Source organism: Coturnix japonica, chromosome 1 (assembly GCF_054131305.1).
Source record: "Coturnix japonica strain WE chromosome 1, WE-NBRP24, whole genome shotgun sequence".
Taxonomy (NCBI): Eukaryota; Metazoa; Chordata; class Aves; order Galliformes; family Phasianidae; genus Coturnix; species Coturnix japonica.
The window spans coordinates 131,600,850-131,617,146 of record NC_140663.1 but is presented as its reverse complement, the minus strand read 5'-3'; the positions used below and the strand labels follow the sequence as shown (position 1 = coordinate 131,617,146).

The following is a 16,297-nucleotide window of genomic DNA, read 5'->3' as shown; positions in this document are numbered from 1 at the left end:
ACATACTGTAATGGGCTTATAGGCTTGTCTACAAAAGGAAGCTGATGAGGTTGATGTGAATGTAAGGCTTTCCATCTCCTCAAGGTAATTCAGTACAGTGTGAGTATGCAGTAGACACAACTATCTTGTGGGAGATTTAACCAGATGCAGCAGCCAAGCAGCTCCTGTGAATATTTTTCTACAGAAATATGACCCCAAACAAGTGATGCCCACTCTCACTTCACTCAGCTGGATAAGTGAAATGAACTCCCTGGGCCACTACAGGTTTATATTCAAGATAACATAGGTTTTTTCTTTGGTGAGGGAATGTCAATACAGTGCATGACCATGTCAACAAATCCCCTTCGGCAGCAGCAGCATTATTAAATCCATTTAAGCTACAGGTGGAATTGCACCTTACTCCATTTTTATACTCCTCAAAATGATGTCTTCATGTCACATACTCTGGTCAACTTGCTCACTTGCAATAAAACATATATACCTCTATGAGTACATTTACAAGAGAAGTGTAAGACAGCAAAACCCAAACAGAAAAAGGAACTTCAGAAGAGTAATGAACATGGGGTGCAATTTGATGGTAATTTATGTGTAAAAAAAAAAAAAAACAAACAAAAAAACAAAAACAACAACAACAACAAAAAAAAAAACCACCTCTAAATCCAGCTGACACTGCTTTATTCTTCTACTAGGATATTAGCCACCGGTTATTTGCATTAGGTAGCCAAATAGCAGACCAATAATCCTGTCACTTATCTAGCAAAAGAGTCCAACCAACCAAGAGATAAGAAGGATAAGAGAGCAATCTAGTCCACAGTTCAGTTCAGAGGGTTGTCATTATAGACCAATTCGAAAATTAACTTTTACCAAGCACTGCAGTATAACTCAGCAGCAGCTCAGTACCACGCAGTCATTCCAGGTAGAATGAGGGAGAGAACTGCAAACAAAATGTAACTATTTGCTAAGACAGAAAAAGAAAATGGAAATAAAAATGCAGTGATAATAATACATAAATACACACAGAGCAATTACTTACCATCTGCTGAGCTACATCCCACCGACTTCACAGTGTCTCACCCCACCAACTGACATGGAGCAGCCAAGCACTAGCCAACTGCCTCCAGATTTATATATTTCTGCATGGCATCATGTGGTACAGAATGACCCCAGCCTCATTCAGGCACCTCTGTTGGTCCTTCCCTGCCACATGTCAACATGGCAGAAGCTCTTCCCACTGAGCAGCCCAGCCTGGCCCAGAGCACAATCCCATACTGCTCAAAAACAACCAAATACTGGTGTCCTGCTAACGTGGCCTTGACTGTAACCTGGACAACTAGAAATGAAAGGGTTTTGCAAACTTCAGAAACTCTTATGCTAGGCTTTGCAGTCCTGCTCTTGTATCACATCCTGTGAACAAAGTAGAAGCTATCCAAAAGCTACTTTGATATATAACTATCACATCAATTGGTAAAACACCTGCTGACCCTGTCCTCTGCCACCAAGTGTTATTTGCAAATGCAAAGCTACAAGAGATAGAATCAAAGAATCATAGAATCACTCAGATTGGAAAAGACCTTAAAGATCATCAAGTCCAACCATGACCTAACCATACTGCCCTAACAAGCAATAAAAACAACTGCTGAGATGAACAGGTAAATTGTTAGTAAAACACAAAAGTCAACTTGTCTGATTTGACAGGGAGTGTTTTTGTGTAAAAGCACAGGTTTGCATCCAGCTTGCATTCAGAAAAAGTTTTTTACTGGATATAAGTACTCCTTAAAGAGCCACATTTCATAGAGCTCTTTCACTCTTCAGTCAGCAGAGTAAGGGACACATTCTGGGTAGATCTGAAATGAAGTGGCTGTTCTCTTCCACTTATCCTCTACACAGCTTGTCTCTCACAAATACCTAGAGGCCATCTGTGCTTGTTGCCCTCTGTCTCTTTAAGCAGTTGCTACAGTCATGCTTTTCCCTTTTCTAATTTATTTTGGGGGTTCTTTGGCCATTTTTAGATAAAGAGACTTGAAATAAGGAAAAAGGAAGAAGGGAGACCACTTTTCCTCTGCTGGGCAATACAGCATAGCCATCACAAAGCTTTACTTTTCCTACATTAATCCTTCAGTTATTAAAGATGGAAGCATAAATTATGTTCCTATTCCTCAGTAAAAGATTCCCTTCTGGTGTCATTAATGAAAAGCTCTAAGATCTCTAAGATGTCTATATTGCCCAGTAGCATATTTAAATTTGCATATCTACATGAAAAATAAATAAATAAATAAATAAAAATTCTCATTTTTATTTAAGGAAGTACAAAGCGGATGCTTTCCACTCAACACAGAATGCTTTGATAGTGAATGGAAAAGCAATATCCATTTTTAGGAAGAATTGTTATGAATGGTTGTGATCCAAGATGCCGAATTAAAATCTGACTTTCTGCTTTTGACTTTCTAAAGCTTAGAGTGGTGTATCTGATTTGTGTCAGTCACTGACACTCTTGTTATATGCCTCGGTTTTGCTCCCATTGATTTTAACCTAAAACAACACTTTCAGAAAGTGGCTGTTAAATTCTATGTTGAAGCTGAACAGCATAATATAAAATCTTTCCCAAATGTCCAGCAGATTTACCTGTGGACAAGGAATGCTAGAACAGTCTCATGAGTGAAGCAGTTTCTAACTTCTTTTAGTACAGAGTACTAATTAGGGATGAAGATAAAGAGTAGGGAAAAAAAGAAAAAAAAAAATTGCATGGCTTTCAGTCAATCCAAAATTTTTTGTTTCGTTTTGGTATTTGCTTCAGGTATAATTCAGGGTGTGGTTTATATCTGAGTAGATCTTTTATTCTACCACAGCAAGACTTTAATACCAATGTGGAGAATCCCATGACAGGAATGGCATGACCCTTGGAGTAAAAAAACCGTCTCAGTGCTCTGGATTTCTCACTGTCACTATGGGGTTACTTGTTTTGGACATGGGATAGAGAGTAGGTGGGGACTGTTTCACAGCAGTTGTCAGGATATAAAACACTTCTTACAGTAATGTAGGTTGTTGCAAAAGAACTTAAAGAAACTTTTCTGGCATAAAGATAGAGGAGAGGAAGGGGAGCTGAATTTTCCCAGGCATATTGTTCCAGGCTTCCACATCCAGTTCTTTACATATACTGCCTGTGACTAGCCCGCTGCCAAGGGCAGTGGGTCAGTGTGGCTCAGATCTCCCTTCCTGCTCTACAAGCTGCTTCATTCAGAGTGCCTGGGGCAAGCCCACCTCTTACTTGCCTCTTCATACATCTCAGCACTTTCCTACACTGCAGCAAGAATGGCAGAAGAGAAGCTTGCCATTCTGTATGATAGATTTATGGCTTAAAAGATGTGCAGAAACCAGAAAATGGTTTTATTTTTTAAGAACACAATTTCCCCCCACAAATGCACTCTTCTTAATAAGCCTCTAATTTTGTTAGTAGGCAAGTACTTGGAGTTAAACTGCAAGAAGTACATTAAGTGTTATGAACGCTCTTAGCCTAGGTGTAACTTTAATTTAGCTAATGTTCTTTAATAACATGGCATCTGAAAGGAAAACTATTTCCATTCAAAAAGAAAATGCACTGGAAATTTCAATGGCTGTTAATTTGGTGAATGTGAAACATTAAGCAAATTATATCATTAAAAATTAGGTTATTCCTATTGCCAAAACAATATTTCTCAACACTAATAGCATTTGACATTTATACCTATAAAGCTGTTATTATGCACCCATTAACCCATTCTGGTGCAGTGCTCACAGTGACTGCTCTCAAAACGCTTCAATTCAGACCAACTGGAAAAGAGAAAAAGCAGAAAGAATGGACTTGTCCTATGCACCATGAAAAGGCAATTAAAACACATGTTTCTTTTGGTTGAAGTTACTGATGTGTTTTAAATGAGTTGTCAGTTTGCACACTCAGAACCAAATGGAAGAGGAGGACAGCTTTCTTGTCAATGCCAAGTCAAATCATTGAGAAAACTATGTAATTTCTTGTGGATATTCTCCCAGATTTTCCTCCAGCACTCCTTGGCCACAAGAACAAAGGCTTTCCAAGGCAGAGAACAGAGAGATGGACACAGTAACTGTCTTCCAGAGAGAGTTAAGACATGTCTTAAAATGTTGAACATAAGGAATTTGTTTGTCCCAGAAGTTATCATAATTTAGCCAGAGTTCAGAAACAATGTTAGGTCTTATTAAATACTTCTATTCAATAATTGTTAAAATGCCCAAACACAGTATGTGCAACTAGAATGATGCATATACATCTACCAGCAATAAGTTGATTTCTCTGCTTCACAGCAGCTCATCCCACATATCTTTGATATTCTCCTTTTAAACCTACAGCTCAAATTATACATGATTAGTCAGAGTATCTAATGTAATTAACAGCTCGGAGTAGATAAAATAGTAGAAACTTTTAAAAGGCGGCGTTAGCTATATTAGCAACCCTCACATCTTTGTCTTTTTCCTCTTTTCATACATAAGGAAAATAAATTAATCTGGAATAGTTTAAACTGGAGTCCTATGCAGCCTTGTTAAACTGTTTGGTTTTGGCTAGCTGTATTTTCCTCTTCACTGACCTCTAATTAATGAGATCAAATAACCTCATCTGTTTTACCTGACTTCTTCTGAACTATACTGAAATTCTGCCCTAATCACATTTCCCCTAACCCTGTTACTGGAAAAGGAGCTGGGAGCACTCTCCCCTAGCTAGAAGAGGCCTTCAGTGTCCATATAAGCATAGAAAAGGAGCAGACTTGATTTGTATCATGTCAGTGCTCAGCTGGAGTATGATAAAAACACAGAATTCAAACAATCATTAAAGACCATGCAGTGAAACTTCCAGCACTGAGACAAGAAATACCCAAATAAATGAAGATAATCTAAGTATGCCATCAAGGCCAGCTGTATTTAAATTAATTAAATTAAAGTAGTTTAACAAAATAGTTTATTCAAATTCAGATCTATGCATCAATTCTGCAAATGTGTCTGTACTTATGATTAGATTTTTTTTCAGTTCTTTGAGTCATCAGAATCTCCTGTGAAAGAATAGCACAGTATCTAAACATACAAAACACTGACTGAAAAAAAGCAAAACTTAACATTAAAGGCTCTTGTTTTCTTTGCTTTGGTTTTTTAAAGATGTTTAATGGAAAAGGATGAAACCGAAAAAGCAACTACTGTATTTTACGAGTGTGAAGTCATTGGAAGGATAATATTAAATGTTAAAAAATGTTACAAAATAATTATAATTCTATTAACACTTACAAATTGTCAAATTATCAGATTTTTTTAAAAGTTTCCGATTATATCTGCTTACTGTAAATGTAAAGAATTAACATAGACTATAGATCTCTATTCTGACCTAGATTAGTTCTCTTCCTCTAGCCAACTCCACTGTGTTGACACACATCCAAGCCCCAGCTGTACAGACAGGAGATATGCCAAACTTAGCTTGTATTCAGCTCACAGAGAGATTACAGATATTTTCATTTTTTACTCAGGAATAAAAAAAAAAAAAAAAAAAAAAAAAAAAAAAAGGCATTTCAGTTCTTACCTCAAAATATTATAATACAGTGAAAACAGTTTCAAACAGTTACTTGTAAAGACTACATACACTGTTACTATAAGCAAACATCAAACAATCCTTTTTAAAGAATATTATTATTATTACACAAGCTATTTACTCACATTCAGCCTTCAGGAAAGCTAAAATTAATAGTGTACATTTCCTTAAAATATTTTTCTGCAATGCTAAAGTCTTATTAAGTGTACAGTCTTGGAGGTGCTCATATGATCAGCAGCTATCCAACATTTAATTTTTTCTTTGCTGTTCTACACTAAGCACAAAATAGCACTTACTGCAGGTGACTCAGATCCCAGTCTGAACAACTAACATCATTTCATCATGGTCTTTTTGAAGGCTGCCATCATCTATGCTAACCAAAGGCCTCAGGAAAATTTTTCTCCCTTACGGGAAGGGGACTTAGGAGGTGCTTTCTTCTATGACTTCACAGCTGGGAAACTGTGATGCAATAATGTAATGTTAGAAGCTTCCACAAGTAATGCTGGGCTTACATGAACTAAGACACACAGAGGTTCACACTTCAGGAAGAACTGAGGATATTTCCACAGGTCTGACAAAAAATAAATAAATCTGATGTGAAGATAACTTTATCTCTCCTGCAGCAAAAATTTCAGTCCTTCTCTTAATAACTGAAAAGCTGCTTCACAAATGGAGCGTGAGATATTTCAGCACACAGAAAAACATCATAGTTTTGCCAGATTTCATTCTTAGGAAGGATCTGTTCATATTTTCCCACTCTCTCTCACCTTCCTGAAATTTTCCCCAGAAATTCAGAGTGAATCAAAGCCTGAGAACAAAAAAGCTTATAGCTGAGAACCAAAGGGGCTATGGGATGGCTGGTAGAGGCATACATTTCTGTGACAACTTCCAAGCACCACTACAGAGCGAATGACATTGTATGAGGTATGTTAGTCACTCTCTCCCATGGACTACATTGCATAAAGAAACAATGATGCAGAGTAAAAGGTAAATACAAATAAACTGTTATAGCACTGATGATGTAGAGCGGCCAAAAAGGTGAAATTCAGGCATTTATCTTACTACATAAATTGTATTCTTCAGGACTGTTTATATCTAGACAAGCCAAGGTATCTCATACAGGTATTTAAATCTGAGCTAGTTGCCCCAGGCTCTCTTTGCAGTCAATGAAGAGAAAGAAGCAGTTCCAGGGCATGATTCATCTCCACCTAAGGCAGGTGTCCAAAATAGGTCAGATGAATCATGCCTAAAAGCATCTGTTTCTTTCCACTGACAGCAAAGGGGCCACCAGTGAGCTCAAATGCAAACTGCTGCTATATCGAAGACTTCTGAAGTTGAAGGAGCTAAGCCTACAAACGGGTTGAGATACCAGGGCTCCTTCTTGCCAGTTTCAGCCTTCTCTAGCCTACAGTTCCTAGAACTGTATCTTTCTTCCCATTCACAAAGAAACTGCTTTGGTACTCCTTTCTGAGGCTCACATCACCTTGAACTTCACAAATGCCTTTCCAGTAGTCCTTCTAAGTATTCCCTCCTACCTCCCCAAGCAGTCTCTCATACCTGTCAAACTTTTTCTGAGTGCATTTATCCCTTGCAACTGCATTTCAACATCCCATCTGCTGTCTTGCTAGTGGCCATGTTAACCATTTCCCTGACTAAAACAGCCAGTAAACCCTATCTGACACGGCAACATCAGGTGCTTTTATAAGCATTAATCCAATCTGTGCATGCTGAGGTATGTTCATTCATTTCACATGGACTGCTAACCTATTGCCTTTGAAGGAAACAATCTGGAGAAATAATAAAACAATGGAAAAATTAAAGTTTTCAGGCTTCTGGAAAGAGTAAATTTACATTTTTTTCTAGCTGTCATGTAAAAGTGAATCTAGAAAATGTATGTGTTTCTGAGGTATTAAGCATTATCTTTTCAATCTTTAAGTCATCTACTCACCCACAAAAACACTGCATAACTTTAGGTTTAAACAGCACAAAATACATAATTTCATGTATACCAAAAGTATTGCTGAATGAAATACTGAACAAAGGGCAGGTCCTGCTTAACCAACCCATCTCCCTCTGTGATGAAATGAAAAATCTGGTGGATGAAGGAAAGTCTGTTGATGCAGTCTACCTAGACTTCAGCAAAGCCTTTGATGCTGTCTCCCATTTTATTCTCCTGGAGAAGCTGGCAGCCATGGGCTTGGACAGGTACACTCTGATGGGTAAAGAACTGGCTGGAGGGCTGAGCCCATAGAGTGGTGCTGAATAGAGTTAAATCCAGCTGGCAACTATACATGAATGATGTTCCTCACAGATCAGTATTGTAGCCTGTCCTGTTTAATATCTTTACTGATGACCTGGAAAGGGGAGTGAGCACACCATCAGTAAGTTTGCAGATGACTCCAAGTTGGGAAGTGTCAATCAGCCTGAGGATGTGAAGGCTCTTCGGAAGTGTGTAGGTAGGCTGGATAGCTGGGCTGAGGCTGGGTATGAAGATCAACAAGACCAAGTGTCAGTCTGCACTTTGGTCACTAAACCCCCAGGCAAAGGTAAAGGCTTGCACCGGAGTGACAGGGAGACTGCGCAGCAGAAATGGATCTGGGGATGTTGGTCAACACAGACAAACATGAGCCAGCAGTGTGCATAGGTAGCTAACAAGGCCAATGCCATCCTGGCTTGTATCAGAAATAGTGTTGCCAGCAGGAGCAGGGAGGTGATCATGTGCCAGCACTCAGCTCTGATGAGGCTGCACTTTGAGTACTATGTTTGTTTTTGGGCCTCTCACTACAAGAAAGACAGTGATGTGCTGGTGTACATCCAGAGAACGGCAATGAAGCTGGTGAGGGATCAGAAGCACAAGCTTTATGAGGAGCAGTTGAACGAAGCAGGATTTTTTAATTTGGAGAAGAGGAACCTCAGGATAGAACTTACTGCTCTTTACAACAGCCCTAAAGAAGGTTGTGGCAAGGTGGAGGTTGGCCTCTTCTACAACATAACTAGCAATAGAACTAGAGGGAATGTCCTCAAGTTGCTCCAGATGAGGTTCAGGGTGGATATTAGGAAAAATTTCCTCTCCAATAGAACAGTGAGGTGCTGAAGCAAGCTGCCCGTGGTAGTGGCTGAGTCACCATTCCCAAAGGTGTTCAAGAAACATTTAGGTAGTTGTACTAAGGGAGAAGGCTTAGTGGGGAAATATTGGTGTTAGGTGGATGGTTGGACTAGATGTTCCTGGAGGTCTTTTCTAATCTTAATGATTCTGTGATTTTATAAATGATTTTTTCATATATCATATTTCCTTTTGGCTCCTTTTTTGTGTATTAGTGTAAGACAGAAAAAATAACCTGTATTTTGATCCACTGAATATGGAAAAGAAAGTGTTAGATATGTGAATGAAAGGATACAGCAAGAGGAGTGGCTTTATGGAGAAAATATTTTTATACTTCGACTGTCTCCATACAGTTTTAGTGCTCATCACTGAGAGCATCTGTGCTGCCAGTTGTTTGCATGATTAAGTACATCTGCACTTTTCAGGAGTGTCCAGGGCACACCATGCTTGGTACAGGCTTCAGGTAGACCTACCCCCTGCTACTCCATGACCATTAGATTTATAATACTAATGCTAGATATGGAAATTATTGTGTCCTGTGAGTGTGTCATTTTCCTACATTACTTCTATGATTGTTTTTCAAACGTCTGCTTGTAGTTTGTTCAATTGAAACAGCTCTTGAATTTCTAGTTCATTCATATGTATTATCCATTGTGTCCACACATTAGAGATAGCATAGTTACCTTCTCCTCCTCTTCAGCTCTCTCAATTTCTTCCATTTTTTTTCAGTGGCAAACCAGAAAGGCTTTTAACATTCTAACCTTAATGGGTAAATATAACAATTGTTTTTTTATGAAAACTACCTCTAATAATTAAGGTGAAGCTCAATTTGATACCAGACCTCAAAGCCTGACTCTTTCACATATTTCTGCCAGGAAAACTTAGTTCATATGGGATTATATATATATATATATATATATGTATATTCCAACAAACCTCTTATTTAAATTAGTTTTATCCTTCAGGAGAAGTTACTGGATATAATTAATGCCAAATTATCATATCTACAAGTTACAGTCAGCATCTCCTTTCACAATGTAGTGGAATAGAACCAGTTTGCAGATGAGTTCAATGAAACAAGAGGAAAGAGAAGGTTCAGATTCATCAAAAGTTTTGAGATGATTAATTCATTTCTGCCAGACATTTGAGTTTCCAAGAGATCCTCATGTCTTAATAAATATGAAATTGAACAAAGAAGAATGAACTGGAAGGATATCATTTTGCAAGAGATTGCTTATATCAGATTTGTTAAGAAGATTGACATTTACAACAATAACATTTATGTATGATTTGTGCAGCCACTAGAAAAAGTATATCAGGTTGCAATTGATTTAAGTTGGCCAAACGCATTCCTTGGAAATGAGAGTGTCTCAGTATCAACATACTAACTGATAAATCTTATAGCAAAATAATACTGCTAAGTGCTCTCCAGTGGCCACATGCCAATACAGCTATCCTGTCTCTAAGTAGCTAGCTGTCAGTTACATTTATCTGTCCAAAGGGAATAGAAATAATGATATTCTGATTTTGTTTTAATTGTCTTATTAAGTACCGTCTTAAGTACCAGCACCTAGCCAAGGAAATCAATATACCTTTCTTCAGACTTTTTAGCCTAGGCTTTTGGTTCATATTCATCATTATAATAATGTGAAGAAAACACATAATGTGAAGAAACACATGAGAGATATGTAACTTGTGAATAAGTTTCAGATTTCCCCATCAGTACCTTAAGTTTGTTTGTAAACATGTGCAAACTCTGATGTAATCAAATAACAAAGAAAGCTTTCTGTGCTACATCTCCTCATCCACTTGCCTATCAGAGGCTTTACTGAAGCCACACAACATCCATCAATACTCAATAAATAGTAATTACTTAAAATTCACCATGTTGATTACAAATGGCATTGAGAACCATTGGATGATGGAAGGGAGATGGGAGGGAGGGGGGGGGGGGAGGAGGGAGGGGAAGGAAAGGGCTTTTTAAGATTTCTAGCCAACACATATCTCTTCAACACTAGTATGAATCTTCTCTGCAAAAAGTCCCAGGAGCAGAGATATCTTCTCCAGTACTGATTATGTCTTTTTACCCTTCATTTGTTTTATTCTCCTGAGCAAGCAATACAGTTTTCTCATTCCCTCCATGGCATTACAGACTCACATGCCTAAACATTACCAGCAACTCCCTGTCTCCATGATGCAGCCTTCTTTATTTCTGAACAGAAATTATATATTGCAATAGAATACATTAGAAAATTATAAAATTAAGAATAAAAAGAAGGCTGAAGCATTCCCCAAAGCCCTCTGTTTATTCCCAAGTCTTGAGACAGGTCACCACATGCTACAAAGCAGCATTTAGAGTAAGAGAAGAATGGTGTTTAGGATGCTTTATTTTTCTTGTTTTTCAGTATTTTTTAAACAACATTTAAAGTCAATTTTTTCCAGACTTTTTCTTGCAGGCCCTGAAGCAAAGAACATATTAAGGATTATAACTGCATTTCTGTTATTTATATTTCTCCTGACTTCCTAAATCAGTAATGAATTTAAGGCCTATAGGCAATTTAGTCCTTTCCAGCCTACCTACAGAAATTATTTTCCAGTCTTGGTTGTTCTTTGTTTGTTGTTTCGTTTTACCAATTATTTACCCAAACAAATAATTAAACACAAGTTTTCTTAATCTCTGCAATTTGCACAGCAGATTTTTGTTGATTGATTTATCATTCTATGACTGTGCAATAGCAACTTGGAACCAGAAAGGTTATTTTCTGATTGTAACCGTTTGCAACAATTATTCTAATTTCTCATCTAAGCAAAAGATCCTCTAACCAGTCAATACATACTCAAAAAGTTGTTGAGATAGACTGTTGCAGATTGAAAGACAGTGCTAGCTACTGTGAGCACATGTGTGAAAACATATGTACGTGGATATTCAGCAAGAGTTGTTCATTCATCTGTTGTTATTCCAAAAATAATGGATTGGGTTAAAAACTATAGGCATTTCTGTCAGCTTTTATTTTCTGGATACAAGCCAGAACATAAGTATAGACTTCACTGAAAGACTTGTTTAAATACTTTCAAACTGTTGAGTTTCCCAAACTAAAATGTTCCCCCTTGTGCCTGTCTTTAAACGTGCACCTGTTTTAGCCAAATTGTATATAGAGAAATCTAAAATTCAGAAGAAAACAGAGTCCAAACTGCTCTTTGACTTGGAAATTTAATTCCTTTCCCTTCCACATTCAGTTCCTGAATGTGGCAGCCTACTTGGTACTTCTACTAGAAATGCTTGAACCATGTCTAATAAACATTTTATATATGAAAGACTGGCACGGACTGAGCAGAAACCTTGAGCTATCTACAGCACAACTGCACACATTTTCTAAATTATACTCCTCTTAAGCAAGATTCTACTACTGGGCTAAGCCTTGTCAGTAAGATTCAATCTGACAATTTATAGCACTTGAATTGCACTTAAATTTTAGCCAGTGAGGTAGTTGTTTAAGGAAATAATTGAGTTCCCCATATTGCAAAATGAGAATATGAAATACTTCCAGAGGAATAGAGTGGCCATCTAACACAAGTACACAGATTTAGGTATAAAGATTTTCTCTTTGAACACTTCTGAAGTATCTTAATCTTTCCACTTCTGCCAAAATATTTTAGGAGACTATATTTGTATACATTAGGAGTTTAAACCTGAAACCTATATTAAGTAAATGTTCTCATCAGTCAGCTCTTTTGGAAGCAACACATACCTGCAACAGATTCTGACTCCCAATCTCTGATATAGCTATTAATTAAATATTTATTCACTTCTGTGATGCTAACACATTCAATTATTGATGCATACTAGAGCAGAAAATTTAGAGAGATGCATTCTGGTATTCATGAGAAACCTGGTGATAAGTGCCACATGTGAATGCTTCGTTAAACTTTGGTGAATGTCAGTAGACAGGAAAGGAAGGATGAGAATAAACGTTTGGTTATAAGTGTGTATTTTAGAATTTTGATCTGTGTTCGAAGGAGGTTAAAAGGAATAAAAGTTTTTGTAAACATCAAAACCAAAGCTCCAAATAAAAAGAAAGCAAATTAATGCTCTAAAAGAGAATTAAATCAGTGATGTTTCAGTAGTGCTTGCAATACAAAAATCTTTATTTTAAAAACATAATGAAAAGAGATTTTGTTGGAAACTGTTGAAGACATTTTAAAATAAACTATTAAGAAAAAGAAGAGGACAAAAACACATTTTCTACTTTGGATGAAGCCTATCGTACTGTGCAGATGTCTTAGAAAAGCCACAGGCAAGTAAGCGCTGGAAAACTGCAGCAGCACATTGCTGGCTCACAAAGAAGAAAACAAGGACAGCATTTTTCAAATACATTATTCATTATAACTACTCAAAAGACCAAGTAAAAGGGGCAAAACAGGTACAGCAGTAGCAGTAAAATGTCAGTGTGGGTGTAAAAATGTGGGTAATGTCCCATAAAGATTTTGTTAAAACTAAAAAAATGCCAAAACACAGGAGACTGTGCAAATTAATGCTTCCAGTACAGATACCTTCTAGATAACACAGAGGATGTTATTACATATTTAAGCTTTGTCATTTGTTCTCATTTTTCTTCCTATTTGGAGAAATCTTCTCCTTGTGCATAGAAAAGATATAGGAAACTTTCTAAATAAGAAAGCAACTACTCTACTAAAATACACGCTACCTATGGATTAGAATCTTAGAATCACAAGGTTGGAAAGGATTTACAAGATCATCTAGTCCAGCCATCCTCCTATCACCATTACTACCCAATCATTAACCTAACAAGTCCACATTTATATCTTTCCCTATGTATTTCCAGGCACACACGGCTTTATAATGCTTCTTCAGCAGGGAAAGAAGCTCTAGTTAGAGAGGTTAGAACTAAACCACACATGCAGCAGGGCTACACATACTGTTTTAACACAGTTTATGTCCCTATAATTTAGTTAACACAACAGGTGTGAAAGGAGATTAATTTCATTTTGTCAGGAAGAGGCTATTTTAAGCAGTGAAGATGGTCAGATTAAAGTCAGAATTTCAGACAAGGGGATGAGACAAAAATCACTTTGTTTGTATTTTGAAGCATTCAGTGGACATTCATTTCTGCTTCTAACACGAATTTGGTCTTTTCCTTTATTTTTCCTGAAGAGCCAATATTACAAGACAGAGCTATATTCAAGGGAAAAAAAAAAAAAAAAAAAAAAAAAAAGTAAACAGAACTTCAAAATGAAAACTAGTTACAGCTTCAGGCTGCAGTTCAGCAAATGTAACTGGCTAAATATAGCTTTTCCTGAGTTTTTAAAAAAACTCAAACCTGAAAGCTTTGCAAATCTATCAGAGTAGATGGAACTTTTGTTTTTGTTTGGCAGCAAATAAGTGGGTATGCCAGTAAATAAATTAATGCTTTGCTACTGAGTGAAAAAGATAGTTTGTAATGGAGCTGAGATGGAGTGAGAGAGTGTAATGATTATGGATGAGGAGGCTGAAGACTTGCAGACTCCACTGGTACAAAGGGTACCTGTTAAAGTCTACAGTTATCTCTAAAAATAGAGAAAAATTAGGAGATTTTACTATAATGAGAAGAACCTTAACTTATTGACAGGTTCTAGTGAAATGAGGGAAAACATACCATCAGTCTTCCTCTAAATTTGCCCCAAAGGACCACCAAGAAAGCATACACTTGTATTAAGACAGTTTTTTCAGCCTTGTCTTCTAAAAGTGATTTATCTGACCGCTTTTACGGACTACTGGTATATCTGTAAAGGCAATTTGTCCTCTACTACTATGAAAAACTAGAATGATTTTACACAAGCGCCTACTATTAAAAAGCCATGTTTGAATATTTGTCCAATACTTAGTGTTTTGAAGTGTAAAATATCATTTTGTATAGCTATTTTATGATATATATTTAATAATGATTTTTATAAGTGCTCACTCTGCAGTGTAACACTATTTCTAGCATTAGTCATTTTCATATCAATAACAAAACTGCAGTGACAGCTATATGAAAGCTGACTCCTATGCCTTACTCTTTCCTTTACACATTAGTAACAGAACATCTGGTCTTAAAAACCTAAAATGGGAAAACTGGTTTCACTGATTACAATTAGCTGAATGTATTAACTCATGTTTTTTTATTTTGCATGTATTTCAATTTTGATTAAAATTCACTTTGGACTCCAAATTCTTAGATGCTAGTTACTGGCAGAGTTCTAAAATGACATAGAGTTTAGACACTTCTAATATATTCGGGGCGGGGGGGGGGAGGGGGGGGGCGGGAATCAAACAACTTTCTTCCCTTTTTGAGTGCAAAAGGAAAATCGCACTTCATGTTTTGTTAGCTTTGTTTTTTTTAAAAAAAAAAAACATACAACAACTTGGATATCATAAGCAAGACTTTGTAAAACTACTTTGTTCAGACACAGATATCAAATACATTTTGTTAGCAGACATTCAAAACGCTGTAGTAAATTATGCAAAAAAAAACAAAACAACAATATTGTTAGGTGGGGAGATGGCCATTAGTAGCAGACAGGACAGTAATAATGCTTTATTTATTTATTTTCTAATATATTATGGGAATTTTCACACCCAAAGATACTTTGATGCAAGACATGTGCTTAGATATGTGCATGACTATTAAAAGTGATGGACATTCTGAAGATCCCCCTGTCTGGATACAGTTATCTCATCTAAGATGTGTGACACCATTTTTAGTATCATGAGGCATCCTGCCTAACCCTAGCTATAATTCCATAAGGCAGTTTTTTTTCTAAATGTCTTGTGTTACATTAGCCAGCAGTATTCAAGACATTATGTTTTAGCAAATGATTCCTGCCTGAAACTTTTAAGATTCAGAACACAAAACTGAAATGTTCAATTTCAAAACACAAAAATGTTCAATTTTGTTTTTTTCCACAGTTGAATAAACAGTACCATGTATACTATCTCTTGTGTTAGAATAGTGTTGTCTTCACATAAGACTCAAATAATGGTATTAGTCATTCATTTCCTTGTACACCTACAGGTATTTCTGATCTCTACTAATAGGAGATATTGTACATCTGAGAAAATACTATGTATTTAGATGTTCGGAGATGTTATACCATAATTTGCACTTCATGATCCCCAGAGGATCCTTCCAACCCCTACAACTCAGTGATTCTTTAATAATTCTGAATAAAAACTCTCATAATGCTTTTTTGTTGTTGTTACTGCTGTGAGATTTTGTTGTTTCGTTTTTGACAGAGGGTGGATTCTTCAAGTATCCCACACAAAAAGAAATGTTTCACAGAAACAGAGCTAGAATTTATCTTTGCATTTATCCTTTTTAGTATAATTGCAACTAGATTTGCCCAAACTTTGATCCAATTAGTCCAATATTCTATCTACTCAAAATTCAAGAACACCTGTTACAATAGATTTTACTTGTATATGTATATACATAAAGACCTGCAATAAAGAGGGAGGTTGATACATTCTTGAAAAGTTTTCTTTTAAAAATGAGTTAATTGCTTAACATTTTGGCCTCCTGAAGTTTATATTGCACTTCTAATCCATTGTCATTAGAATGTTCAACCAGTTTGCA

General features: G+C 36.6%; 1 protein-coding gene across 5 annotated transcripts in view; it reads right to left on the bottom strand.

Annotated features, from left to right (window-relative positions):
* Nucleotides 1-16,297, bottom strand: part of FGF14 (fibroblast growth factor 14) — a 358,569-nt gene that overhangs the window by 247,724 nt on the left and 94,548 nt on the right. The window lies entirely within an intron of this gene.